General features: G+C 37.3%; 1 long non-coding RNA gene across 2 annotated transcripts in view; it reads right to left on the minus strand.

Moving 5' to 3' along the window:
* The window catches only part of LOC134317005 (uncharacterized), a 48,064-nt gene that overhangs the window by 3,678 nt on the left and 17,117 nt on the right, over positions 1–27,269 (minus strand). The window contains exon 2 of one of the 2 annotated variants that reach the window (XR_010013158.1): positions 21,522–21,672. The exons of the other annotated variant lie outside the window; for it this stretch is intronic. This is a non-coding gene — a long non-coding RNA (uncharacterized LOC134317005). The remainder of the gene's footprint in view (positions 1–21,521; positions 21,673–27,269) is intronic. 2 annotated transcript variants of the gene reach the window in all.

Below are 27,269 nucleotides of genomic sequence, written 5' to 3' on the forward strand. Positions count from 1 at the left end.
ATTATTCATCAGTTTTATTAGTATTAAATGTATCAGTTTATACATGTGTTGTTTTATAATTGTAGTAGTTTATTTATGTAGTTATTTATTTTTTGACTAACATGTAGGAAGGATCACACTCTGCTTTTTGTATTCCTTCACTGCACTAGAACCTCTATAATAACATTGGCAATTATTATACTTTAAACACGTCATGACAGGTCATTACTGTCAAATACATTTTTTTATTTTTTATTATTATTTTATTATTTATTAATAACTGTGTCAAAACTATGTCCTACCTAATAATGGATGGTACAAACTCATATAAGACTGAAGTTAATGTTTTAACAGTTATCATTATTACTACATTTCTGCTGCTTTTATTAACTTCTTTAAATTTACTTTGACTAGAAGTGCTTTGCAAATCTGTTAAGTATTTACTTTATTCCAGAGATTCCAGTCAGAGCACATTAAAGGTGTGTTTGGTCAGCTGAGAAGTTATGATTTATTTCAATTGAAATTTGACCCTATACATATGTCTTTTGGTCAGAGCCCAGAGGGGATAAATGGCGATTTATTAACCAAGTGCTGTTTTGAGCAGGATTTCTCCCTGAAGAGCTGTTACAGATTGTTGACTGTTGTTTGTGAAAAATAAGCAGCCAATCTACCTCTGTCCTGCTGGATAATAGAGATGTAGAGCTAGATATGCATTCCAGTCAGTGTCATTCACTTTATAGCCAAAAGTAGGTGGACACCTGACCATAAGCTTGTTGGATTGTTTGTTTGTTTGTTTATTAGGATTTTAACGTCATGTTTTACACTTTGGTTACATTCATGACAGGAACGGTAGTTACTCATTACACAAGATTCATCAGTTCACAAGGTTATATCAAACACAGTCATGGACAATTTAGTATCTTCAATTCACCTCACTTGCATGTCTTTGGATTGTGGGAGGAAACCGGAGCACCCGGAGGAAACCCACGCGGACACGGGGAGAACATGCAAACTCCACACAGAAAGGACCCGGACCACCCCACCTGGGGATTGAACCCAGGACCTTCTTGCTGTGAGGCAACAGTGCTACCCACAAGCTTGTTGGATATCTCAATCCAAACTCATGTGTTAATATGTAGTTGCTTGATTCTTTGTGGCTGTAACAGCCTTCACTCCTTGAGAATAATATCTTAAAATGTGTCTGGAAATGTGTGCTCATTTATTTAAACCAGCACTTGTAAGGTTAGGCACTGATGTTGGACAAAGGTTGGGCTCAATTCATCTTAAGTGTTCATATGGAGTTGTCAGGGCTTCCTCAAACTGTTGCAAAATTTTTTTTAAGCATACAGTTTATTTGATTTGTTTGATATTATTGACATTATACAGCTTCTAGCAATGAATGTAGCAAACATCAAAATTCATGATTAGGAGGGGTGTCCACATACCATTGGCTATATATGAAGTTGTCAGGGCTTCCCAAACGGTCATGACAAAATTGGATGCATACAGTTTATGTGATTTAGTTGATTTTATACAGCTTTTTGCAATGAATGTGGCAAATGCCAAAACTCAGGATTAGACTGGGTGTCCACATAACATTAGCTATATAGGGTATATAAAATTGGAGCAAATATTTAACCAACCATAGTGTTTATATGGTCCTACAAAAAGAATATGATTTTTGTTGATATGAAATTAAAAACAGACATCATGGTAAGATCATCATATTCTCAGTAAAATAAATTGGAAAAACCTTACATATTACTTAGTATTACCTTACTCATTATGTCAAATTATTACACTACACAGTGTTAGTGTTCAGACAAACAATTTGATGTTTGCAATGCAGCTTTTTAATTTTAATTAATTAAATACATTTTATTTAATAAGTTTAATCAGAATAAATGTAGTATTGTTGTCCGAATTTGGGATAATCAGTTATGGTTACATTACCAAAAACGGAAAAACAATGTCAATTTCATGTATCAGCTAACAAGTCAACTTTTAGCTGTTCTACAGCAATGGAAGCAAATTAAGCTCTGAAAGTTGATGTCCCAAATTTCCTGATTACTTAAAAGCATATGTATATCCTGTTGAGAAATAAAAAAGAAAACCATACACTGTCATTGAGTACAACTTCCTACACCTTCAGAAGGAACTAAGAAACTGAGAGTCAACAGTTTGCATGAAAAGCTGTACTTAAAACTGTTTAAGCTGCCTAAAACTGGCAGAAATAAAAATGTTTGGTTTAAACTTTGAGGAAAAGACTTTAAGCTGCAGGTTTGAGAGGTCTAGTGGCAACAAGACAGCCGTTGCTAAGTAAGCAAAAAAAATTATGGCGAAGGAGCTTGTCTAGACCGCAGTGGACTAGTGATAACTGGAGGAAGGTTTTGAATAAATTAATCAAATTACTGTGGTGCATAGCAGTCAATGAGGTGTATTAGACAATATTGTATGAAAGAAAATCTGGGGTAAACTTGAAGAAAAAAATTTAATTATAAGAATGTTTCAGAATCAGAATGTTAATGTAACACTGAATAATTGTCAAGATTAAATACTGAATGGACAGTGTTAATGTCCAGCATAATGGTGAGCCTTTAGTGTGTTAAAGAAAAATCTGAAGAAACATCTTACAAAACTTTTGTAGGGTAAACATTGTATAGCAATTTTCTCCACTATTAATACAATTATCATATCATATAAATATATCATATCATCATAAATATGAACGAGAGGTGTTCCTTGGTGTTTCTGTGCGTTTTTGTTGATTATTTCTGGGCCAGCTGTGTAGAATTCTAATATTGACCATATTTCTGAAATGCAGGTTATCCAGAGACTGGATACGTTTAACCTCTCAGAGAAGGCAGATGTTTTAGTATGGCACAGCTTATTGTAACTGAATAGGAGTTAAAAGAAGATAGAAAGCAAAGAAGAGGAAAGAATCGATACAAAATTTAAGTCATGTTCGTGTAGACATGTGCAAAAATGCAATCTAGTGATGGAGAAGAGGGAGATGGGGAGAGGCGAGGCCAGTGCAATGAAGGATTGAAATTTAAATGGAATATAAAAAGCAGTGGGTGGTTGAAAGATGGGGGAAGTAAAGTAGGATGTAAGAAGGGAGGGGCCACATAGAAATGGTAGGAACAGGGCTACAGACTTTCTGAATTGGGAGGGTGATAAAATAAATCTCTTTTCTATTGGTCAAATATAAATAAGTGAGTACAAGAGAAGAGGGAATAACTACAGAAAATAAAATTTATCTTTGCATAATATGCAATGAATCTTTACAAATATTAAGAAAATATAGGGAATATTTGTAATCTTCCAAAAATGTTGATACTGTTAAAGATTTCTCACTTTAACAATAGAATGACTGAAATTTCTCGATCCTGAGGACAGTACCCCTCTTTCTTGCCGGCCATCATATTTGTATATTCATTTCATTTGTTAATTTACATTTATTCCTGCATTTTATGCCTGCAACCCATTTCAAAACAAGTTGACACTGTAAAGCCTTTACCTCTTTGTCACTCCTTCTCACAACACCAGGGGACATGCCAGGTCTGTAGGCAGGCCAGTACAGTATCTGTACACTCTTCTTCTGCAGCCATGCTATTGCAAATTGTGCAGCATGTGGTCATTGTGCATAGGCATTCATGACAAATATGAAGTGATATGAAAAATCCTAAAAACAGCATATGTTGCTTTAAAATCTCAATGTACTTTTCTGCAATTTACCTTTGCCAAAAGCACTGGCACAACCCCACAGTCCCTGGATGTTGGACTGTTGATACTAGTCTGTATGTTTACATTTGCACTGTGTCATGGTCCATCCCAGATGCCTTTGATCCCAGAGAACCCAATGCTGTCTTTGGACATGGTTAACATTCTTTTTTGCACAGTAAAGTTTGAAGTGCCATTTATGAATGTAACTTTGTAGTAATTTCAGTGCACAAAGGGCAAGAGTGTGAGGCACTACAACACAAAGTCCTTGAATCATTTAATTATTTACTATACAGAGAGAAATATACAAATCCCTTTCAATCTTTTTTGAGGAACATCTTCTTACACATTTGTTGACAAACTGGAGATCCTCTGTCCATCTTTGCTCCTTAAAGCATTTCCAGGATATTGCTTACGTTCAAAATCAATATTATAATCACCTGTTGACGTCATTAGCCCTTAATTGCCTCCGTCCCAACTTTTCTTGGAATGTGTTGCAAATAAAATAATAAAAATTATACTGTGTATAGTAGTTGTAGCGTAGTGGTTAAGGTACTGGACCAGTTAAGGTACTGGACCAGTAATCAGAAGGTTGCCGGTTCAAACCCCGCCACTGCCAGGTTGCCACTCTTGGGTCCTTAACCCTCAGTTGCTTAGACTGTAGACCGTCATAACTAAGTTGCTCTGGATAAAAGCGTCTGCTAAAAGCCAAAAATGTAAATGTTTATATTAGGGCTGTCGAAGTTAACGCGATAATAACGCATTAACGCAATCTCAATTTAACTCGATTAAAAAAAAAAGTGCCGTTAACGCAAATTCTATTTGGCCCTGCGAGTCATCCGTAGTTCATGTTGAGGCTTGCCATCGTTTTTCATTTGCGGTTTGTTAACATAATGTAACCGAGCGTCGTAGTGATGCACTCGCTTAATAAAGAAATAAATACACGGTATATTCACAAGTTGTCGGGAGCATAATACTTTATTAACTCCTTCTGTTACGGTACCGAATAGCGGACAGCTAGAGTCAAGCACGCTAGCCAAGCATGCTATTCCATGAACTATGGAAGGGTCAAAACACACTCACTTCGTGTAGAAACGTCCATCAAACCATTGTCACGATACAACCACAGAAAAGTCTGTTACAATAACTACGCCTTATCCCACCTAAAGCACCGCTGATCTACAATGTTTGCTGATGGAGAAATTCTAACCTACAATCTGACATTTATACAAAGTCAAGGGTCTCTGCTGGATAGTATTACTGCCTAGTATGTGAGTGAATTAAACTCCCTTACAGTTTTCTCTTGTCCCAGCAGTTTTTAACATAAGTACATTTAGCATAAAATGTGTTCACCATTTTAATTGTAACATTTCACCTAAAAATCCTTGTTTTATTCTTTTTTTAAAAAATGCGATTAATCGCGATTAACTATATGAAATTCTGAGATTAATCACGATTAAAATTTTTTATCGTTTGACAGCCCTAGTATATATATATATATATATATATGTATATATATATATATATATATATAAATATATATATATATACAGGGGTTGGACAAAATAACTGAAACACCTGGTTTTAGACCACAATAATTTATTAGTATGGTGTAGGGCCTCCTTTTGCGGCCAATACAGCATCAATTCGTCTTGGAAATGACATATACAAGTCCTGCACAGTGGTCAGAGGGATTTTAAGCCATTCTTCTTGCAGGATAGTGGCCAGGTCACTACGTGATGCTGGTGGAGGAAAACGTTTCCTGACTCGCTTCTCCAAAACACCCCAAAGTGGCTCAATAATATTTAGATCTGGTGACTGTGCAGGCCATGGGAGATGTTCAACTTCACTTTCATGTTCATCAAACCAATCTTTCACCAGTCTTGCTGTGTGTATTGGTGCATTGTCATCCTGATACACGGCAACGCCATTGGATGCACATGGTCCTCCAGAATGGTTCGGTAGTCCTTGGCAGTGACGCGTCCATCTAGCACAAGTATTGGGCCAAGGGAATGCCATGATATGGCAGCCCAAACCATCACTGATCCACCCCCATGCTTCACTCTGGGCATGCAACAGTCTGGGTGGTACGCTTCTTTGGGGCTTCTCCACACCGTAACTCTCCCGGATGTGGGGAAAACAGTAAAGGTGGACTCATCAGAGAACAATACATGTTTCACATTGTCCACAGCCCAAGATTTGCGCTCCTTGCACCATTGAAACCGACGTTTGGCATTGGCACGAGTGACCAAAGGTTTGGCTATAGCAGCCCGGCCGTGTATATTGACCCTGTGGAGCTCCCGACGGACAGTTCTGGTGGAAACAGGAGAGTTGAGGTGCACACTTAATTCTGCCGTGATTTGGGCAGCCGTGGTTTTATGTTTTTTGGATACATCCCTTTCAGACAGCTTCCTCTTGCGTCCACAGTTAATCCTGTTGGATGTGGTTTGTCCTTCTTGGTGGTATGCTGACATTACCCTGGATACCGTGGCTCTTGATACATCACAAAGACTTGCTGTCTTGGTCACAGATGCGCCAGCAAGACGTGCACCAACAATTTGTCCTCTTTTGAACTCTGGTATGTCACCCATAATGTTGTGTGCATTGCAATATTTTGAGCAAAACTGTGCTCTTACCCTGCTAATTGAACCTTCACACTCTGCTCTTACTGGTGCAATGTGCAATTAATGAAGATTGGCCACCAGACTGGTCCAATTTAGCCATGAAACCTCCCACACTAAAATGACAGGTGTTTCAGTTATTTTGTCCAACCCCTGTATATCACTATATATACTGTATATATATATATAGTGAACATTTTATCCTCAAAGTTGATGTGTTAGAAGCAAAAGGGGCAAGCGTAAAGATTTAAGCGAGTTTGACAAGGGCTAAATTGTGATGACTAGACGGCTGGGTCAGGGCATCTTTAAACCTGCAGCTCTTGTGGGGTGTTCCTGGTCTGCAGTGGTCAGTGTGGCTCGTGTGGTCCGATCCAACAGACAAGCTACTGTAGCTCAAATTGCTGAAGAAGTTAATGATGGTTCTGATAGAAAGGTGTCAGAATACACATCCCAGTTTGATGCATATGGGGCTGCATAGCTGCAGACCAGTCAGGGTGCCCATGCTGACCCGTCAACCGCCGAAAGCAACAATGGGCACATGAGCATCGGAACTGGATCACGGAGCAATGGAAAAAGGTGGCCTGGTCTGATGAATCGTTTTCTTTTACATCACATGGATTACCTGGGAAACACATGGCACCAGGATGCACTATGGGAAGAAGGCAAGCCGATGGAGACAGTGTGATGCTTTGGGCAATGTTCTGCTGGGAAACCTTGGGTCCTGCCATCCATGTGGATGTTACTTTGACATGTACCACCTACCTAAGCATTGTTGCAGACCATGTACACCCTTTCATGGAAATGGTATACCCTGATGGATGTGGCCTCTTTGAGCAGGATAATGCACCCTGCCACAAAGCAAAAAATGGTTCAGGAATGGTTTGACGAGCACAACAATGACCTTGAGGTGTTGACTTGGCCTTCAAATTCCCCAGATCTCAATCCAATCGAGCATCTGTGGGATGTGCTGAACAAACAAGTCTGACCCATGGAGGACCCACCTCAACTTACAGGAGTTAAAGGATCTGCTGCTAACATCTTGGTGCCAGATACCACAGCACACCTTCAGGGGTCTTAGTGGAGTCCATGCTTTTGTTTTTGCCATGAATGCCATGATTTTTGTTTTGCATAAAATGTTTCAATGTTTTCAGCTTCATATGTGAAGTGTATACTCTTATTACATTTTCGGCATTCATCAGACGATTGAGGTTAAGGGTTAAGGGCCTTGCTCAAGAGCCCAACAGTGGCAACCTCGCAGTGGTGGGGCTTGAACTGGCAACCTTCTGATTACTGGTCCAGTACCTTAACCACAAGGCTACAGCTACCACTATTGCCACTATTACAGCATAAGGAAAACCTAAATAAAATACTGACATTTCTGTGACATTATTTTTAACATTAAACTGAAGTAAGTAGCTTTGCCTTCAAAGTTGGCATCTTAGGGTGGTTTTTACATTTGATTTGAATAGTGGGATTTATAACCTGGACTGATTTTGTGCTTGTTTGAAAAAGTCATCCATGCAGATGTGTTCATGCTGTTGTTTAACTCTTAAATGTGGTCTGTGCAAAATATTTATATAAAAATGTTTACCTAATGCCTTTACTTTTTGGTGTGCCAATTATTAATAATTCAGGTAATGCCTTCGTCAGATATTCCTGCCTTTAGACTAAAACAATAAACACAATAAAGAGCAACACTTTTCGAGCAACAGTCATTTGTTTATTTGTTCAATCATTTGTTCATAAATCATTAAAAACCTTAGATTGGCATGACATACTTGTTTTTTTAAAGTGTATGTAAACTTTTGTCTTCAACTATAATGTTGAACAATGAAAAATTGTGAAATATTGTGGATCCACTGCATGCAGTTCATTGAGGTGTTTGATTTTGTGTTTTTTGTCTGTCAACCTGAGCTGGAGCTTCTCCAGATGACAGAACAAGCAGCTGTTCTCTCTGCATGGTCTGTGTAGTCCATTTTAGCAAGGCTGGAAGCTATTTCTGTTTCATTTAATTCACTACTAATTGTTAGCAGCACACAGTATGTATAGTCTGAAATGATGGACTTCAAAGCTTATCACAGCCAGGGTCAAAAGCCAAGTAAAAAACTTGCATCAGCTCTAGCATCTTTTTGTCATTAGCTAAGTACCGACTCTTATCACTGTCATACCATGATGGGGGTGGGGGGGGCTTCCTTGGTAGTAAGCTTAGACAAACAAAACATTTTATTTTTTAAGATTTATTATAATGTACTGGGGACTACAGTTCAGTATACTGTATCTGTAAAAAAGTAATTGCTTCATACAAATAATTGTACTTTTAGGACTCCATTGAACCACAGTGCAAGTAAGTTATCATTTGTATCAATTGTAAAAACAGTGTTCAGGAATGGCCAGCCTGCATACAATTTAAAAACACAAAACATCTAAAGAAACTAAAAAAATGGAAATATATCCTTATCTAGAGTCAGGTTTATGGTTTATAAAAGACTAGGCAAAAGTAGCTACATCAAAGTATAGCATGAAGGAAACCACAGTACTTGTCTGCAAGTTTGCAAAAAGCAAGTAAAAGATCTCCAAACCTAAACAAACTAATTAAAATTATAAAAAAAGTAAGGAACAGACCCTTGTTGTTCAAAAAGTTTAAAAGTATAGTCAGTTTATTGTATTTAATTTTTGTGTGCGTTTCAGGCATTACATTCCGTTTTTTTTATTTAAGCATTTTGTCCCATATTAGCATAGTCAATTTGTCTTCTGCTGCTGGGGGATCCATGATTGCAGTCGAGGTGGGTATATTGCTGCTCATGCCTCCCCCGACCCACGCGCAGCCCTTTGCAGAAGCCTGTTTCACCTATGCACTCTGCACAGACGCCTCTCTATCTGCCAATCAGGGTTCTTACACAGCGTTTAAAGACCCCACCCACGTAGTCCGATCCAGAGCCGTAGATAGAGAGAGTTGCGACACTCCTTGATCTCGCCGCTATGCGGTCACATGGTTCATGTAACCCTCAATAGTTCCACAAACCCAGCGCTGTCATGTTCTCATATGGGACAGGCAGCAGTAAATGAAATATTAAACGGCAAATAATAAACATTTGTACAATTTCTGGGTATTTTCAACTGCGTTTACATTTACTGCATCTGCTTTAATGTCAATTTGGTATATAAAGTGGAAGATTAATGTTTATGATGACTTGTTAATAGGTCGTTCTTGTTAACACACAGTACATTATATTAGCATACATTACATAATGCGATATCATTAAGTAGAATAGACAATATACAGTATAGACAAAGTTTTTTTTTATGTTTTGTTTTTTGCATAAACTAATCTCCCTTCACTTTCCTGAGGATTCATAATAATCATTTTGGCTAAACACTAAGTCATGTGCTGGATTCATAAGGTTTACCTGCACTGAATGAACAGATTGATAAACACATTACCGTACCTTTAACATTATAGTGCAGGTACATGAAAAAGCATTCATTCATCTCTTATTTCATGAGTAATTAATAATTGATTCCTACATGTAATACATTAATGAATTCATTATGAATATGCACAAGTTCATTTTGTCTAATGTAAGTGGTGGACAAGGTACACAAACCATGTAGTTGAGTTAAAGTAGAGATATCCAGGGTAACATATTACTCCAGTAAAAGTAGTAGTAAAAGTAAAAATACTCTTTACCTCCACTAAAGTACTAAACTAAATTTACCTTCAAATGTACTTAAGTATGAAAGTAAAAGTATAATGATTTATTGTGGTTCTAATGTTTTATGATCATTTCTGTAACAAGACTCTTGATTAATCAACTCATTTTAGGTAAAAAGACTCGTGTCATTAATTAAGCTTAACTGACTAAGCTAAATTCAGTTATACCTATTAATTCAGATAAACATGTAACATTTAGTGCTGAGCAAATGCTAAACAATAACAGTATTAAGTATATTAATGACATTAAATTCATAATTTTTTTAAAACAAAGCAACATACAGCTAAAAATGCTTGATAAGTAGTGGGAATGAATGGGGCTCTATGGGTTGTTTGGAACTATACAGAGCTCCACAACCCGGAAGCTGCGCAGAAAAAATGTCCCGCCCCCTTTCCAACAATTCCCTATGGGAGTGTCGCCACTCTGTTCTCTCTACCGCTCTGGTCCAATCATCCCACCCTAGCAGCAAAATGTTACATTTTGTTTTTTATATTTACAAAATACAATTAGTCAGTCCATCAAAACTTTGTGTTTTCCTCCTGCTGTGAGAGTGAGCTATGCTCTATAAAAAACAACCACTGTAAGACAATTACCTTTTTACTAACTCTACACAAAACAAGATTACAGTCATTGCCATTTAAACATAAAAATGTTAATATATTGACAAACAGCAAAAAGTTAGCCCTTTAGATACTGGCTACATAAAACAGCACTTTCAGTGATGTAACCTCATTGATGTAACAAATCCACTAAAATTAGCCTGATTTATTTAAGTATTGTTAAAAGACTCATATAACATGATTTCATTTCAAAGCGGTTTTTTATTTTTTATTTTTTTTATTTTTTTTAATTATCTATTTTTTCCAACTTTTATCCCCATTCTAGTTGTGTCCAATTACCCTGAATGCGTCCCCTATACTGATTCGACCCTTTGCCGCTGACTGAGGATGCCACTCAACTGACTTGCGCCCCCTCCGGCACATTTAACATTTAAATGCAAAAAATAATTGCAAAATACTACTACTAATAATAATCATTATTAAACTTGTAATGCTTTAAGCATGCAATGCTATAAGGCTAGATGCAGCCTCTCACTGCAAATGTTTTTATATGTACTACAATAATATTCCGACTGATATTAGCGTCTGTCATGGTATGGGGGTTGTGTCAGTGCCCTTGCCAAAAATAATTTACACTCCTGCAATGGCAGCATTAATGCAGAAAACTACATTGAGATTTTAGAGAAACATGTTGCCTTCAAGATGACATCTTTTCCAGGGACGTCCATGCATTTTTTAACAAGACCATGCAAAACCACATGTTGCACATATTACAAAGGCATGGCTGCAGAAGAAGAGAACACAGTCCAGAGTGGACTTCACGTTTCATAGAACGTGTGGAGAATTTTGAAACAAAAATGTAACAACGACAACCCTGTACTGTTGTACACCCTAAGACGAAGGAAGAATGGGAACAAAATAACACTTTACCGTCACAAGTCTTTTTTAAATGTGTTGCAGGCCAGCAGGATGGGGGGGGTTTATAATGTCTTTTCAAAGTTACTTAAAAATACTCCAGTAAAAATCAATAATGTTACATTTTTTAGTAGAAGTTATTAAGAATATACAGTAGTTAAACACTACATAGGTACTGCAATATTCATATTAAACAGGATCCATTTATGCGACTAACAGAAGCATAAATGGGGATCTTCACTTGCTTTAAAAACCATCATTCTCTCCCCTGCACTTTTTTTTTTTAAACATTGTATTAAAACTTTTGGAAGCACATTTGACACAGAAACTGAATAAACATTGCATGTAGTGCTAAGGATGAGGCAATATCCTCATTTTATAAAAAATCATTCAGTAGTATTTACCCACTGAAAATGCCTTTTACAATTTTTAAAAAATGCTTTTTCTCCCGATTTTTAGCACGTCCATTTTTTACCCAATTGCATTATGCTTCCTCTCTACTGGTGCAGACCCCCGCCCCTGATTGTGGAGAGCGAACTGACACACGCCACCTCCGATACGTAAGCAGTAGCCGACTGCATTTTTTCACCTTCACCAGCCGAGTTCATATGCGAATCAGCCCTGTGCACGGAGAGCCACACCCTGATCAGCATTATTCCTCTACTCTGTGCAGACGCCATCAACCAGCCAGCAGAGGTCGTAATTGCATAGTTATGAGGTCCCTCTCCGGCTCCCTAACCTTGAATGAACAACAGCCAAACGTTGTTCATATAGCCGCCCAGCCCAGCCGGATGGCAGAGCTGAGATTTGATATGATGTATTCGAAACCCCAGCTCTGGTGTGCTAGTGTATTTTACCGCTGCACCACCTGAGCAGCCTTTTACAATTTTTGAACAATCTCAGATTACTTTTTCCTCAAATAATGTTAGAGAAAAATGTTAATTTACACTAAAATAATTAATACATATTTAATTACTAGAACATGTAGATATGCTTAGAGCATGATTGCCCTTAGTCATATTCCAAGAATACTGCTACAGTAGAATGTTAATGGATGTGTACATGGTGTATGTATTAAGAAGTGCGTCAGTTGCATTGTATGACCTTCAAACCCCAGTTGTAGCTGGTTTAGACCAGTTCCTGTGTTAACTGTGGAATCTTCTACTGTCTTACAAGGTCACCGACAACAGTATATAAGGATGTATATTATTATTATTATTGTTATTACATTCAGAGTTTCTGTGTTTTTTCCACCACAATACACAAAAAGTAATAATTATGTGGTGCCTGAAGTACAGTACATTACATTGACAAGGGAATGGCACTGGAGATTTAGCCTTTGATAGCTAATTGGAACAGAGCAAAATATAATGAATGTCTTTATTATAAAAGCAGTTATTTACCTTAATGTAACAGAGTTGGGATGCATATTTTGCCAATTTATTTTACTTGACCATTAAAAGGTTAATTGTTTACTAACAGGATTATAGTAACTTTGAAAATTGTTGTTTACTGACAAGCTTATAGCAACTCCAATCCAAATATCAGAACTGTCCAGACTATGGTTTTCTCTGTGGTTCTTTATGGATGAAAGCTAGACAGTAAAAAAGCAGGACAGGAACAATATGTATTTTAAACTTTAAGGCTTTATTAAATGAAAACAGGTGTAACTTAAATGTAAGGCAGTTTGGTAGTAAACAGTTAAATAAACAAAAATACCATGATCAAACATCAAGAATTCATATTTCATACAAAGAAATAGAGACGCAGCCAGTATCTAAAAGATAGTTATGAGTCAGTCCCACCTTTATACTGCAGTGTGATGTGAAATATCGTCATCATTATTGTAAAGAAATTAAGACTTGACTGAGTAAAACGTGCAGTCAGACTTCATTCTGATGCAAACAGCTTCCCTGTTAATAATTAAAATGGCCTTTTATGTTGTTGCTCCACTTAGAATTTAAATGATAAAAATGCATAAATGTTTCTGTGTACAAGTTATAATTGGAGCATGCTCATTTGAGGAAGGACACATTAGATACATTTGTTAACAGCCTATATCATTTTACATAACAAGCTGTGGGTAAACATATACAGTATATATATATATATATATATATATATATATATATATATATATATATATATATATATATATATATATATATATATATATATACACATACACAGGGGTTGGACAATGAAACTGAAACACCTGGTTTTAGACCACAATAATTTATTAGTATGGTGTAGGGCCTCCTTTTGCGGCCAATACAGCGTCAATTCGTCTTGGAAATGACATATACAAGTCCTGCACAGTGGTCAGAGGGATTTTAAGCCATTCTTCTTGCAGGATAGTGGCCAGGTCACTACGTGATGCTGGTGGAGGAAAACGTTTCCTGACTCGCTTCTCCAAAACACCCCAAAGTGGCTCAATAATATTTAGATCTGGTGACTGTGCAGGCCATGGGAGATGTTCAACTTCACTTTCATGTTCATCAAACCAATCTTTCACCAGTCTTGCTGTGTGTATTGGTGCATTGTCATCCTGATACACGGCACCGCCTTCAGGATACAATGTTTGAACCATTGGATGCACATGGTCCTCCAGAATGGTTCGGTAGTCCTTGGCAGTGACGCGCCCATCTAGCACAAGTATTGGGCCAAGGGAATGCCATGATATGGCAGCCCAAACCATCACTGATCCACCCCCATGCTTCACTCTGGGCATGCAACAGTCTGGGTGGTACGCTTCTTTGGGGCTTCTCCACACCATAACTCTCCCGGATGTGGGGAAAACAGTAAAGGTGGACTCATCAGAGAACAATACATGTTTCACATTGTCCACAGCCCAAGATTTGCGCTCCTTGCACCATTGAAACCGACGTTTGGCATTGGCACGAGTGACTAAAGGTTTGGCTATAGCAGCCCGGCCGTGTATATTGACCCTGTGGAGCTCCCGACGGACAGTTCTGGTGGAAACAGGAGAGTTGAGGTGCACATTTAATTCTGCCGTGATTTGGGCAGCCGTGGTTTTATGTTTTTTGGATACAATCCGGGTTAGCACCCGAACATCCCTTTCAGACAGCTTCCTCTTGCGTCCACAGTTAATCCTGTTGGATGTGGTTTGTCCTTCTTGGTGGTATGCTGACATTACCCTGGATACCGTGGCTCTTGATACATCACAAAGACTTGCTGTCTTGGTCACAGATGCGCCAGCAAGACGTGCATCAACAATTTGTCCTCTTTTGAACTCTGGTATGTCACCCATAATGTTGTGTGCATTGCAATATTTTGAGCAAAACTGTGCTCTTACCCTGCTAATTGAACCTTCACACTCTGCTCTTACTGGTGCAATGTGCAATTAATGAAGATTGGCCACCAGACTGGTCCAATTTAACCATGAAACCTCCCACACTAAAATGACAGGTGTTTGTTTCATTGTCCAACCCCTGTATATATATATATATATATATATATAAAAAACAGTGTCACATCTGCTAAGTCAGATTTCAACACAGCTCCTGTACACTTAAATTTGTACTGTTGCTCACGTGTGTATGGATTAGATATGCAGCTCTAATCTTAATTTACACCAATGATCAGCTGTTGAAAAATAATTTAAATGACCTTTTTAACCATCATTATAATTAAACAACAAACTAACACCACTGCATTTGTTGGTAAAACCCCCAATTTCTTACTCAGCAGTGGCTCTCTGCATGGCAGTGATGTGTGCTATATACAGTCTAAGCACCACTCTTATTTCAACTATTAACACATAGCTGCTGGAAATTAATTACTATGACATTTATTTTATTGAACAGCTTTTATCAAACAATTGTGTTTAACTATTTTAATAATAATATTAACAATAATAATAATAAATATATCTTAACAGACTATCTGTACAAAACACTGTACTGCTGTATACTGACATTTAGTAAGGATGCAAATGCATGTTTACTTTGGAGAATGAAAATTTAAAGTAGCTAGCCAAAAATATGAGGACACTTAATCATGAGCTTATTCTAAAACCATGCACATCAATATTGGGTTGCTCCCTTTTTGATTGCAGCTACAACAGCCCCCCACCCATTTCTGGTTTGGTCATGCACAACATTTTTGAGTGAGTTGATTTTTGTGATGATTCAATCGAAAGAGCACTTGTGAAATAAGGCTGGATCAGGATAATGATGGATCAAATGTTCTGGCTTACAGTCTATGTTTCACTTCATCCAAGGCATTAGTGCTTTGTACATGCCACTGGAGTTTCTCCACACCAGACTAATCAAACCATGCCTTTATGGATCCTGCTTTGGAAACGCCTGCCCCAAAAAACATACCCCACAGTAAGAAACAGTAAGTCCTGCCCAAAAACATCACAAAGGTTAAAGTATCTAATTTATTTTATTGAAATGACTTAATACACCTGCTAGCAATGCTAATTGTTGCAGGGTGATTGTGTCTGATACACTCATACTAGAACAACACACACTACATTTTTATTATCGTGTTTGTGTAGTGTAGTGTAGTGTAGAATGGTCCACCACCCAAACAACATTTGGTAAGTGGGGGTCTTTTTTGATTGCTGAAATGCTGAAACATCTGAATGATTTTGCAGGTGTATATAGTTACATACAAAGTATATAATTCCAGATGCTAATTTGATTTCTTGATGTAGATTTTGTCTCAAATGCTTATTGCTTAGCACATTTAAAGCCTAACTGTTAGATTTAGAGGTGGCATCTGTGATGGGGCAAAGACTAGCTGAGGGACCTAAACTAAAAAGAGTTGTTTGCACAACAGCGGTTGGGTCTGAAAATAAGATTAGGCACAGTTTTAAGTATCCAAATATAAAACACACTGAGCACTCTATTAGGTACACATACTGTTACATGCATTTATTATTTTATAAGCTACATCTACCAAACAGATGAACTTTGTTAGTCTACAATTACTCACTGTAGCTGTTGTTCTGTCACCCCCTCACTTAATACTCAATTAATAATCAAAAAAGACCCCCACTTACCAAATGTTGTTTGGGTGGTGGACCATTCTACACTACACTACACAAACACGATAATAAAAAATGTAGTGTGTGTTGTTCTAGTATGAGTGTATCAGACGCAATCACCCTGCAACAATTAGCATGTAGGCAATTAACCTGCTACCGCCTAGCAAAAACATAGCAACCACTTGCCGTTATCTAAATAACTGCCTAGCAACTTAAGAACCTGTTACAAGAGCAACTGGCTATATCTTAAAAACCAAGAACACCTTAACAACCAATGATTACACCTTTGATAACCACCTACCAACACATTAATTTGTCAAAATCCCACCAAATACATGCTTGCACACACACAATCATCTAGCTGAACAAAGGTATTCACCCCCCCCTACACACACACATACTCTACCGTTGCTGAGCTGCAATCACACTCGCATTTTTTAGAAATGCACCTCTAGTTCTTATTATTTTTTCTGTTAGATTTGTACTGAAGTCATCCCAGTTTTTGAATATTCACACAGGCTTTGGAATGTTTGGTCTGATCAGGAAAGCTGGCTTGTATGCAACTCTCGGATTTGCACACTTGTTCACCTGCCACAACTGTTTTATCCCCTTGTTATTCAATTTACTCCCATGCATTTTTGAAAGGCACTTCGGTCTATTGAACTTCTTCCCACCAAAAGTATTTATCTACTTACTCCTCCACTGCTTAGCTGCAATCACAATTGCATTTTCTTCAGAAACTGCACCTCTCTAGTTGATCCCATTGTTACTACTAACACATTTGTTTAAGCCTCATCAGGTCAGCCTATAAGTCTTACAGTAACACATGGGTTTTCATTATTGTTTTTGATGAGATTGCTAAGGCATCTGGGTGACATTTTAGGCTTTTTCTTACAGTCAGGCAGGTTTTCTGCTGCACAATAAATTTGTAACCTCCAGACGATACTCCTAATGGTGTATCTATAAGTGTTCAAGGTGTTCAATATCTCAGCTTTTGTGACAGCTCTTTAGTTTTCACCATGGTTGCAACACACCTTGAACAAATTAAGGGTTTTTATTAAGCTCCAAATGGTTTGTCATGTTGTAACACAACTTAAGGTCATACAGACTAGCAGTGGACTTTAAGACTAGCCATATTTGTTGGTTGAATGGGTTGAATAATTGTGACATTGCAGTATTAACAAAATGTCCTGCTTCTCTGTGTCCTTTAACTGATAAAGACTTAAGTAAAATCCTTTATTTTGTTTAGTAGTTTACTATTTCCAATTGAAACTGTATATACAGTTCTGCTACAAACAAATGCCTGATGTTTTTTTTTTTCATAGCAATGCTGTAAAACTAAATGCAATTCTTATAAATTATTAGAAATATATAGAATGGTTTGAGCGTTTATGTAACATATGACTATTTTACTGTTTTACTTTGGTAACTTGGCTGTATGTCCTCATGTAACTTCAAATCTCTAAAAACAGATTAGCTGAAGCATTTTGGCTGTCAGCATTTGGTTTTAATCAACAAGCCTATTTACGTCTGTCTCAGTTCCCAAATTATTCCCAAACCCATGCTTATTTTGTCTCTAAGCCACCAGGCAATATTGCATCTTATTGATCTTTATTTATGCAGTGCCACACACAAGTGTCCATTGTTCTTGTGGACATTCTGCTCAAAATTGAAAACAGGTGTTGTCCTTGCTACAGTGCTGCACTTATATTGTACAATTGCCTTTTTGTTCAAGAGAGAAGGGTGAATTACAGTTATTATTAGAGTTTGTGAATATTTAGTTAAGTTTTGGACAACCACTTTGCTTTAAAGTGGTTTTTGAAATACATTTTCCCCTGTTAAAGACCTGTACCCAGGAAGGAGAAAATAATGTTGGTAATTAGACTTTAAATGTGTGATTAATCAGAGACAGCTGCCTTAGTTTGCACATAGTATTCTTTTGTTAATACTGACAATGGATTATTTATTTAAAAGTCTTACAAACCATGGTACTTTGACATTCCATAAAAAGCTAAATCATATATAATAAGACAGATTATGCATTTAAATTCATAGACTACATTATTGTATTAATAACAATATTAACCTAGGGTGCTAAAATTGTAATTTAGGTTGAATCGAGGTATAAAAAAAGGCCTTATGCAAAGGTCAACAGTAATTTGACTTTTTGTTTTACGTAAAGGATATGTTAACTAATTTTTCACTTTTTTACTTTAATTAGCATTCAATAGGATGGACTGCAGCCCATCTGTTGATTTGTACACTTTGTCACCCTCATTGACAATAGATCTATTTAAGTCCCATACTAGCCAGAAATTATTTGCGTAATGCACCATTCTCTGCCCTGCAATGACTAACATAGTATAGTGACAGTGATGTGTGCCTAATAAACAGACCATTTTAACTGTGTTTAAAGACTGCACCTGAAACCCTAATGCCAGTACAACACACACTACCATGTTAGCACATGTTGTACGTGTGGAGTTAGAGACTTTTTCCCTCTTTCGACTGCTCTGTTATTAAGAGTTGCTACAGTGAACCATTTGGGTCTGCATACCTGATTTAGCACTGATTATTATACACTGATCAGCCATAACATTAAAACCACCTCCATTTTATCAGCTCCACTTACCATACAGAAGTACTTTGTAGTTCTACAATTGCTGACTGTGGTCCATCTGTTTCTCTACATTTTTGGTTGGTGGACTATTCTCAGTCCAGCAGTGACAGTGATGCGTTTAAAATCCATCAGCGCTGTTGTGTTTTATCCACTCATACCAGCACAACACACACTAACACACCACCACCATGTCAGTGTCACTGCAGTGCTGAGAATGATCCACACACCTAAATAATACCTACTCTTTAGTGGTCCTGGGAGAGTCCTGACCATAGAAGAACAGCATAAAAGGGGGCTAACAAAGTATGTAGAGAAACAGATGGACTACAGTCAGTAATTGTAGAACTACAAAGTGCTTCTTTATGGTAAGTGGAGCTGATAAGACAGTGAGTGTAAAAACAAGGTGGTTTTAATGTTATGGCTGATCAGTGTAGTTCTTCTATTATGAACATTTAATTCAATGTGTGTATTTCAGTGTATTTCATTTTCAACCCCCCTTCCCACCCAGTCACATCAAGATGATTAAACATCCCAACAACATCAGCACCTGATACAATTACAACTGTACAACACATTTTTTACATAACATTACAACTTGACCCATAAAGGGGTCCTTTAGCATGTAGGTATAGTGTTTTATGCAGAAGCTGCACACTCACAATGTGTATCTATGTGGTAGGTAGCTTATAAACTTGCTCTTGAATGTACAGTGTATCACAAAAGTGAGTACACCCCTCACATTTCTGCAAATATTTCATTATATCTTTTCATGGGACAACACTATAGACATGAAACTTGGATATAACTTAGAGTAGTCAGTGTACAGCTAGTATAGCAGTGTGGATTTACTGTCTTCTGAAAATAACTCAACACACAGCCATTAATGTCTAAATAGCTGGCAACATAAGTGAGTACACCCCACAGTGAACATGTCCAAATTGTGCCCAAATGTGTCGTTGTCCCTCCCTGGTGTCATGTGTCAAGGTCCCAGGTGTAAATGGGGAGCAGGGCTGTTAAATTTGGTGTTTTGGGTACAATTCTCTCATACTGGCCACTGGATATTCAACATGGCACCTCATGGCAAAAAACTCTCTGAGGATGTGAGAAATAGAATTGTTGCTCTCCACAAAGATGGCCTGGACTATAAGAAGATTGCTAACACCCTGAAACTGAGCTACAGCATGGTGGCCAAGGTCATACAGCGGTTTTCCAGGACAGGTTCCACTCGGAACAGGCTTCGCCAGGGTCGACCAAAGAAGTTGAGTCCACGTGTTCGGCGTCATATTCAGAGGTTGGCTTTAAAAAATAGACACATGAGTGCTGCCAGCATTGCTGCAGAGGTTGAAGACATGGGAGGTCAGCCTGTCAGTGCTCAGACCATACGCCGCACACTGCATCAACTCGGTCTGCATGGTCGTCATCCCAGAAGGAAGCTGACGCACAAGAAAGCCCGCAAACAGTTTGCTGAAGACAAGCAGTCCAAGAACATGGATTACTGGAATGCCCTGTGGTCTGACGAGACCAAGATAAACTTGTTTGGCTCAGATGGTGTCCAGCATGTGTGGCGGCGCCCTGGTGAGAAGTACCAAGACAACTGTATCTTGCCTACAGTCAAGCATGGTGGTGGTAGCATCATGGTCTTGGGCTGCATGAGTGTTGCTGGCACTGGGGAGCTGCAGTTCATTGAGGGAAACATGAATTCCAACATGTACTGTGACATTCTGAAACAGAGCATGATCCCCTCCCTTCGAAAACTGGGCCTCATGGCAGTTTTCCAACAGGATAACGACCCCAAACACAACCTCCAAGATGACAACTGCCTTGCTGAGGAAGCTGAAGGTAAAGGTGATGGACTAAACCCAATTGAGCACCTGTGGCGCATCCTCAAGTGGAAGGTGGAGGAGTTCAAGGTGTCTAACATCCACCAGCTCCGTGATGTCATCATGGAGGAGTGGAAGAGGATTCCAGTAGCAACCTGTGCAGCTCTGGTGAATTCCATGCCCAGGAGGGTTAAGGCAGTGCTGGATAATAATGGTGGTCACACAAAATATTGACACTTTGGGCACAATTTGGACATGTTCACTGTGGGGTGTACTCACTTATGTTGCAGCCATTTAGACATTAATGGCTGTGTGTTGAGTTATTTTCAGAAGACAGTAAATCTACACTGCTATACAAGTTGTACACTGACTACTCTAAGTTATATCCAAGTTTTATTTCTTTAGTGTTGTCCCATGAAAAGATATAATAAAATATTTGCAGAAATGTGAGGGGTGTACTCACTTTTGTGATACACTGTATGTAAAAGATAGGTAAATCTGTAGGTTTTAATAAAGGAAGCCTGCTTGAGAAGTAGTGCATGTGCATACACACCTGTTTATAATGTTTGTGTGTAGGTTTGCTTCAGGACATGAGTGTGGGGTAAGTCTATGACAGCAGTGTTCCTCTTTGCCTTCTACACACACAACCTTTGTTTATGTAATCACATACGTACACAGTCCCATTTCCTGACCCATATTTCATCCTGCAATACACAGAAGATTCACAGCTTACTTTTGAAACTCTCTGTGGTTTACAAGGTATGGCCACTCCTGGCATAGAGTTTTTATTTTTTAATGTTTTTTAAAATTAAGTTCAGGACTCTGACCAAACCGTAGGCCAAGTGCTCTATTTTGATAATTTTATTTAAACATCTTGATTGTTTTCATTTAATTCCATGTGCAAAAGTTCTTTAAGTATTAATAAATGGAAAGCAAAATTAAACTTTTCACTATTTATGCTAATATGAAAATTCTGATCTGTGACTCAAAAACCGTAACACAATCCAGTCCTTGATATTTGTGATCTGTTACACCCCTACTTAAGTCCACCATGGCATCCTGAAAGTCTATTACACAAAGAAAAAGCTGTACATCAATTTTATTGCAATCAATCAATTTTCACATGGCAGTGGTCAGTCCACTGTTCAGCTGTTTTTTTTTTGTTTTCTTTTGATGTTTGAGTGAGAATAAACTAAATAGGGGAAGTCATAAGCTATAATTTAACTGTCACGAATCCAGCCTCTCTTGGGTGAGGTATCTTGTCTTGCATTCTTGCTCATGTTTCTAGGTTGAAGTTGTGTTCAGCAAGAAGGTCCTGAGTTCAATCCCCAGGCTGGGCTATCTGGGTCCTTTCTGGGTATCCATAATTGGATAAATGGTTGTGAATGAATGTCTTGTCTCATGTGGCAGCCTAGTTCATGTTTTGTGTTAGCATTAGCTTGAAGGGTAAAGCTTAGCTCAGGGTTTAGGGTCATGTTTCATGTGTTTGATTAGATTTAGAAGTTAGCATTTACCTTAGCATTTAGCATAGTTCATGTGTTAGTGTGTCTTGTGTAACCCAGTCTTGTCTATAGTTATCATGAATAAATGTTTTGTAACATCTGAGTGTGTCCGCCCTCGTCCTGTCTTAAGCCTATTGTTACATTAAGCTGAGGCTAGATGTCTGCATGTTTAAATGTTTTTTTGGCTTTTTGGTAAAATTGTTGCTAATTCCTAGGAAAAAAAAATAGTTTTCTTCATTGAAGAGAAAATGAACTGTGGTTTCAAGTCCTAAAACAGTCCTTAAACATTTTGCATTTTGTGCTTACCACACGGCTAAACACATATTGCTGCTATATATGGAGTTATTGGTCACCAGCAAGTATATTGGGATTGGTCTTGTAATGCCTTACTAACTGTTTGAATGAATTTCATCCGTTTGCAAAATAATAAGCTTATTCACTGACAAATTGATTGTAAGGTTTAAGCTTTATATATTTATTAAATTTTATTTATTTGTGTGTTGGGGGGGTGTATTTTTTTTTATTTTTTAACCCTAGCTGTATTTAATTATCTGAATTGACTTGCACATGCAATTTGTTGAATTAGTTGTTAATGTAACCAAGAGAGCAATTAGTTACTTTACAAGGATAATATGTGTTGCCTTAAAAACACATTTTCCCTTTTGTTGTATAATTTCCCTTTGTGCAACATCATGTAAAGATCAAAAGTTTTACTAATATGATGTAAGACAGTTGCAAAAGGGGCAGATTCTTCACCACTGTGCACTTGGTGAATCATGATTGCATGCAGCAGACTGCATGCAGAATATCAGAGGTTTGTGTCTGCTGCCAGCCTCACAGCAGAACAGCAAGAGGTGTTTTACACCTTGTGGAAATTTAATTTCTCACTTTTTACAATTAACTCAGTCAGTGTAAATGTGTTGGGTGATGCTGCTTTGATTCACTATCTGATCTACTGTACAAATTTCATCATATAGATATTGTATATTTGAATATTATATTTGTAAGTATCTATGGTCTAAATCTTCTACCTTGACCCTTTTAGGTTTAGGTTTTTTGCCTAAATTAAGGATATAAATGCCTGTTCATCTGTTTGGCATAGGTTAGAGTATGCACTCTTTGAATTACACTGCTATTTGGATTGTATTAATGAGACTTGGGGTGGGCAAAATAGCACATTCAAGGTCATTAAATATAAATATTCTGTGAGCAAGCCCTTAACCTTCAGTTGCTTGCATGATATTCAGTCGTAACTGATTCTCTTTGGATTAAATTATCTGCTAAATGTTATTTACATTTACATTTTCAGCATTTAGCAGACGCTCTTATCCAGAGCGACTTACAGAAGTGCTTCTATAGTGAACATTTCATTTCATTTCTCAAGTTTAGGTAAACAACAGTCGAAGAACACAAATCTGCTAAAACCTGTTCGAACCAAAGTTTTTTTTTTTTTTTTTTAATGGAAAAGATTGGAATAAAGTGTTAGTTAATAAGTACATGTTGTTATGTATGTACAACCCCAAATCATAAAAAGTTGGGACAGCATGAAAAAGTTTCTTACATTTACTTTGACTTATTTGATTGCAGACAGTATGAACCTGAGATATTTAATGTTTTGTCTGGTCAACTTCATTTCATTTATTAATAACCACACATTCCTGCATTTCAGGCCTGCAACACATTCCAAAAAAAGTTGGGACAGTAAAGCATTTACCATTTTGTAAGCTTAGGCCACCACTAGCTTCCTTTTTTACCAAAGGTTTTAATAACCACCCATGTTGGTCTTTTTAATAACATACAAACAAACAATAGAGGGAAAAAAAAAAAAAAAAAAAAAAAAAAGAAAAAAAAAAAAAAAAAAAAAAAAGTTTAGAACAAAATAGCTTCTACAAGCAAAAGTCATTATTAAGTGTGACCTTCCTTGGTACTAAACACAACCTAAACTTCTTTGGGAAGACAATAAGTTTTCTTAAGTAAACTTATTTTATATTACATTATATGGATGTAGGCTATCTTTTTTCTTTCTCTGTCCAGGTGATCCCTAATTGCCTCTAATATATTCAGGCCTTTACTCTGTGGAGGTCAGTCCATGATTGTCAGTGTTTAATCAGCTTTCTCTTCAAATATGATTTCACTGCATAAGTAGTGTCCTTGGGATTATTTCCAATCAGGCACTTAAGAGATAAAAAAGAAAGAAAACAGACGGAAGTTTCTGACCTGAGATGTTTCCACACCTGATGTGTGCACATACATTGAAAACACAAAAAGTGCTCACTGAAGTCACATAATTTGACAAACACAAATGTTGATGCAACATGCTGTGTATAACTGTACACAGTCATATTGATAAAGTATACAAAGCACTTGCTTTTTGTCTTGCACATAATATTTGTCTGACAATCCTTTTGTGATGCAGACACGCAAAAAAAAATTAAAATAAAAAAAAAATGCAAAAGAAGAATATGTTCATGATTTCTGTTTTCGAAATCCTTATGTAACCCGGCACAAGCTCCAGCACCAACTCCAACTTTGTTAATGGAAAAAAGATATTGGAGACTTGGCAAGGAAGTGATTCAAGTTCTGGTTATATGCTTCAGGCTGATATTGGATTGAAAAGTAAACTGTTACCACTGTATTGAACTGTTACTTCAAAATCTGTGTGCTCTAGAGGAAGTTTTCTTAAAGAATGTTTCTGTATTTGGCTGCATTCATCTGTCTCTCAGTCCTCCCCATTTCAAGTGGTGAAGCACATCCCATCATATTTATTGTGGAATGTTTCAGTATTGACAGCTCAGTGATTTAGAACATTTTTTGAATAATGCAAAATAACTGCATGTTTTTCCTTATTTTCCATTTTTTCTTTACTTTTTAAAATGTGTTGGCACTTGATCTATTTGGTAGCAATGCTATACTAGCCCCTGTGACGTGATGCATGTCATGTTTGATGTTTATACTGGATGACATCGCAGGTCTGAAGCTTTTAACAAAGTAATGCTGTGTGTCATGAAGTCCCAGGATCCTAAACGCAGTTTCAATGCCAGTCAAAGAGCATAACTGTCAAACTGATGATTTAATATTGTAACATTGATCAGCATTATAGTGTATCACCTACTGATGCCAAACTATTTGCCCTAGTATCAGTAGATTATTGTTATTAGCGGGACAATGGTAATTCAGTGAGTAGAACTCTGGGTTGTCAATCAATTAAAAGGCTATAAGGTTGAATCCCAGCTCAGGCTAGCAGCCACTCTTGGGCTTTTGAGCATGTTTCTTAATTCTCTCAGCTCCTGGGGCGCTGTTCAATGGCTGACCCTGAGCTGTACAAATATGCTGGGAGATGTGAAAAAGAATGTTATTGTACTCTACACATGTGTATGTATATATGATATGTATATTTATTAACACAATGTCAGAGCATTTTTTCCTAGAGTCCAGGAGAACATAAGTGGCACTGCTCCTATTGTAGGAAGAATGTTGTCTCTGACAATCAGTGTGTCTAACCAATCATAAGCTATATGTATTCTAAATAGAGCAGTCCTTTAGGCATGTATAACTATTTTATGTCTGACAGTGTTTGGCTTTACATGTCAGAGCCCCCTTACAAGTATTTAGCCACATAGCCAAAATTAAATTTTATGCACATTTATTGCACAATTTTTAAAAGTGATAGCACACAGCATAAACTATATGAGATGAAAATGCACTGTTCTGTCTCCCTTGAATTTCATTGTACCTGACAGATAAAGAACAGATGTTGAGCTCCAGTGCCATGCCATAGTTCTCTGTTGTAACTGCAGGAGGTGAGCAAAGGCCAGCCAGCCCTCAAAACTGTTGACAAACAGCTAGACAGCCCCTGACAGTGTACTGAAGAGTGGCTGATGGGAAGATGCAGGGAATCATTTGCCATTAGTCAGTGTGTAGACATTTAATGTATTTTTATTGATGCAATGGCCTTTAATAATAGAAAAAAAAAATAAAAAAAAAAAGATTATAATAATAAAAAAATAAATAAAAACTACTGTGAAAATTATTCACACATACACCAGGTAGTTTTAGATGCGAACAGAGTCTCACAGATATCTTTACTGTATATGGAGAGTTATACACTGCTGGGACATATCCATCCCTTATCCCTTAGTGCAGACTAAGGTTCAAACCTGTGAGCTTGAGATCTCAGCAATGGTGCGATAACAGATTAAACTGCTGCACCACATGATTTGTACTCAAATATGTACTTATATGTACTCATATTGAATATTTATTTATTTTTAAATTAATATTTTATAATTTGCAAATAAATAAAAGTAGTGCACACACATTTTCAAAACAAATGCCATGTCTTAGTTTGTTCCGGTAGAGAATGTGTTCACTTATTTTTACTTAAATTAACAAACATAAAATTTGACCAGGTGTCTTTGAAGCTTTGCTCACAATACCTTTTGATCTGCATAGCTGGGACCCTCTTTTACCCCATTAATTAGTGGTAAAAGACCTATTTACAGCACTTCAGTGACACTTACATGGTACTAACAAAGTGTTTTGTACAGGTATTAGTGTACCAGGTGCAGCATCATATCTGGGGTTTTCAAACGTTGTTTTCTGGCTTTTTTATTCAGCATACATTTCTTGATATAAAACATTGTGGGTGTATAGTAAGAGATCTATAACTTGTTTCATAAACAATGCGTGTATATTTTTAGTATTTTAGCAGTGGACCATGTATGATCACAAAAAGTGTGTATTTTTTTTTATTTTTTATTTTTTTTATTTTTTATTTTTTTAAGTTGAGCACTATTCTT

Source organism: Trichomycterus rosablanca, chromosome 6 (genome assembly GCF_030014385.1).
Source record: "Trichomycterus rosablanca isolate fTriRos1 chromosome 6, fTriRos1.hap1, whole genome shotgun sequence".
NCBI classification, from domain to species: Eukaryota; Metazoa; Chordata; class Actinopteri; order Siluriformes; family Trichomycteridae; genus Trichomycterus; species Trichomycterus rosablanca.